At 42.6% G+C, this 3,665-nt stretch overlaps 1 non-coding gene across 1 annotated transcript; it reads left to right on the plus strand.

Annotated features, from left to right (window-relative positions):
* The first annotated feature begins 3,331 nt into the window (after positions 1-3,331).
* Positions 3,332-3,451, plus strand: LOC138361912 (5S ribosomal RNA). Its single transcript, XR_011227275.1, has one exon. It is a non-coding gene; the product is annotated as a 5S ribosomal RNA (ribosomal RNA).
* Positions 3,452-3,665: the final 214 nt, after the last annotated feature.

Consider the following 3,665-nt stretch of genomic DNA (forward strand, 5'->3'; position numbering starts at 1 on the left):
CGTGCTGCCTTGGTGGCCAGCTGCTTACGAGGAGCCTTGCCTCCCGTGGACTTGCGAGCAGTCTGCTTGGTGCGAGCCATGGTGAACAACTGTGGTTTGTGATGGCCGGCGCCGAAAAATTTTTGCTTATATACGCCGTCTCGAGGCGCTTGCTCGAGCGCCATTGGCTGCTCGACTCGCCTACGTCACCCCGTTGCCCCTCCCCTCCTTCCTCTGGCTGCAGCCAACAGGCGGCTCACCTCAATCACTATTATCGCTGATTTTGCTCTATTTTTTGGATTTGTGCAAAAGTCATTTCACAGGGACGTGAAACAGACGAGTAGGCAACTGCAGTTTTGAAAGCGTTGTGAGAAAGCCGTGTCTACTCGACCACAAGCGTAAAGTAAGGGCAGGCAGGAGTTGCAATGCTACTAGTACGTCCGCTTGATGGGATATAGTCGGGAAATCGTGCGGGCATTCGATCAATTCGATTCACACAACTACAACACCATGACTGGACGCGGCAAGGGAGGCAAGGGACTCGGAAAGGGTGGCGCCAAGCGTCATCGTAAGGTGCTACGTGACAACATCCAGGGCATCACCAAGCCCGCTATTCGTCGCTTAGCTCGTCGTGGCGGCGTCAAGCGTATTTCGGGTCTCATCTACGAAGAGACCCGTGGCGTCCTGAAGGTGTTCCTCGAGAACGTCATCCGTGATGCTGTAACCTACACGGAACACGCCAAGAGGAAGACCGTCACTGCCATGGACGTGGTGTACGCTCTGAAGCGCCAGGGTCGTACCCTCTACGGATTCGGCGGATAAGAGCTTGGCTAATCCATCGATTCCACCCACCACCACCTCAAAACGGGACCTAATTAGGTCCCTATACTTTTTTACTGAAGGGCTTAATAGACGATAACATAAATTGTTTTGATATCAGCTAGCACATTGGGTCTTATGAAATCTATTTTTTATCCTCGCATGCTTAAAGGGACTCTGATTGGGGAGGGGGGGGGGGAAGGTTTGTTACGTTATATACTAGCAGAGCAGGATCATTGGTGGGGGGGGGGGGGGGTGTGAGGGGGAGAGAGAGAGAGAGAGAGATCTTTCCCAACTCTTCCTTTTTACATGAGGGAGCTACCCGTTTTATTCATTTTATCCTTCTCAGAGCTGTTTTGATAGTATCCAAATGATGGTAAATGAAAAGGGAGGACACGAATATTACCCAGAATTCAGGACTGGCAATCGATATGCATGTTTGAGTGAGAATCTTTTTCTCTCTCAACTTAGGTATACGTTTATGTCGTACCTAAAAGCGAGAACCACACTATTGGGACAAGTATGCAAGGCCCAATTTTCCTAACAAGCACAGTTAATTTTGTTATTTTCGAACATTTCTTTCCAAATTGGTTTATCCAATTAACAGTATTATATTAAGATCATGAATTGCTGGGTTAGGTTAGGTTAGATAGCTTAGGTTAGGTTAGGTTAGGTTAGGTTAGTTAGCTTAGCTTAGCTTGGGTTAGCTTAGGTTAGGTTAGGTTAGCTTAGCTTGGGTTAGCATAGGTTAGGTTAGGTTTGATTACATTTCTATGTTAGATTTAACTCAAATTCAAAACAATTGCCAGTCATTCGGCTTGTTAGTCAACTTGCCTCTAATAGGGGCAATTTGTCTAACAAGACTATTTAGTTTTGTGTGTATATATATATATATATATATATATATATATATATATATATATATATATATATATATATATATATATATATATATATATATATATATATATATATATATTATAGCTTCAAGACTCTGAACCAATATAGAAGCATCAAGAGGAAGTGCTTGTGTTATGGGCCAATAGGCCTTCTGCAGTTACTTCCATTCTTATGTTTTTATTCCCATTGGTTCGTGTTTTATCTTGTGTAAATGTCAATCACCTTACCCAAAACTTTGGTACCATATCACCTCACCCATGTATGTATGTATATATATATATATATATATATAGATATATATATATATATATATATATATATATATATATATATATATATATATATATATATATATAATATATATATATAATATATATATATATATATATAATATACAGAGTAAATCTACCCCAAAAGTAATGATTTATTTGTCTACAAAACTAAACTCTTTTTTGGAATCATATGAGGCCCCTCCACTGAGGGGGGGAGGCCTGGATGTTTATTGTCATGTGTATTCATGCTGCTTGCATGTCGTCGTTTATTTTGCCTTTGTTGTTTTTTGACAGCTTTCTTTGCCTTGGGTGGTTTGGGAGATTTTGAAGCTCTCTTTATTTTGGGCTTTTTGTTCCCAACAACAAGCTGCTGCTGCTGCTCTTTTTCAAGGCTGTAGGTGGTTTGTTGCTTGTGGCGGCTTTCTTGGGAGTTACCACGGCCTTCTTTGCTGCTGTAGATGGTTTCTTGGTTGTGGTGGCTTTCTTGGGAGTTAGAACGGCCCTCTTCTCTGCTACGGCCAGCTTGAATGATCCACTAGCTCCACTTCCCTTGGTCTGAACAAGAATGCCGTCAGCCACTGCTTTCTTGAGAAATCTTCGGATGTAAATGGCGATCTTGGCAGCCTCGACTTTGTTGTTGGCAACAACGTACTTCTTGATTGCTTGTAGAGACGAGCCCTTACGGTCTTTGAGTGCTGCGACCGCGGCTAGAACCATTTGACTAGTTTTCGGGTGAGCAACCTGGACGCGAGGTTTCCTGGTGGTGGCCACCACAGCAGCAGCAGCAGCCGCAGCCTTCTTGGTAGGCTTTGCTTCTACCATGATGATGATGAACCAACCAAGGTGATGAGAGACGCTCAGACAGTCACGGGGGAATGATGCTGCCGCCGCTTGAGCCGAACCTATTTATGTGCCGGCACGGTACAGAAGCTGCAACCTGGCAACTCGTCCACCAATCACGACGGTTGGTTTTACGGCTCCGAAACCTGGATCCCATATCTTCTCTAAAATAGAAGCATTTGTTCATGTTCTTTGTAAAAGTATCATAAAGCAGGACAGATGAGACAAATATCATAAAAACTGAAGAGCAGATGAGCACACACATGTTTGTATTACAAAAGAAAATCCACAAATTCATTAGAAATTGGCAGGGCAGGCTGAGGAAGTAGGTAGATGTAAAATGTCTGTAAATGGCGAAAGAACATAAACCCAAGACTGAATAAACGATGTTAAATATCCATGCCAAGGAGACAAAAATATGTTAGGATACAATTACCATTAAGACACCACAAGCAGGTCCGTATCCTGCCGCGATGACTTAAAAGAGTTGGTTATTAGCCACAATGTGTAGGCAGTCTCATGCCAACGGCCATACCACGTTGAGAACACCGCTTCTCGTCCGATCAGCGAAGTTAAGCAACGTCTGGGTTTGGTTAGTACTTGGATGGGTGACCGCCTGGGAACACCAAATGCTGTTGGCAATAATGTTTTTTGTTTTGTTTTGTTTTGTTTCGTTTGTTTTTGTTTGAATGGCTGGCTCCACGGGAAATTCACGGAGTTGTGTGGAATAAGGCCTGGTAAAATGAATTAATATGTATGTCATGTTTAAAACAAACTCGCTTAATATAGATATTGTGTGAGGCTTTATACAAAAACGAACAACCAAAACAAAACATGTTGTATATATATATATAT

This window comes from Procambarus clarkii, unplaced genomic scaffold (assembly GCF_040958095.1).
Source record: "Procambarus clarkii isolate CNS0578487 unplaced genomic scaffold, FALCON_Pclarkii_2.0 HiC_scaffold_993, whole genome shotgun sequence".
NCBI lineage: Eukaryota > Metazoa > Arthropoda > Malacostraca > Decapoda > Cambaridae > Procambarus > Procambarus clarkii.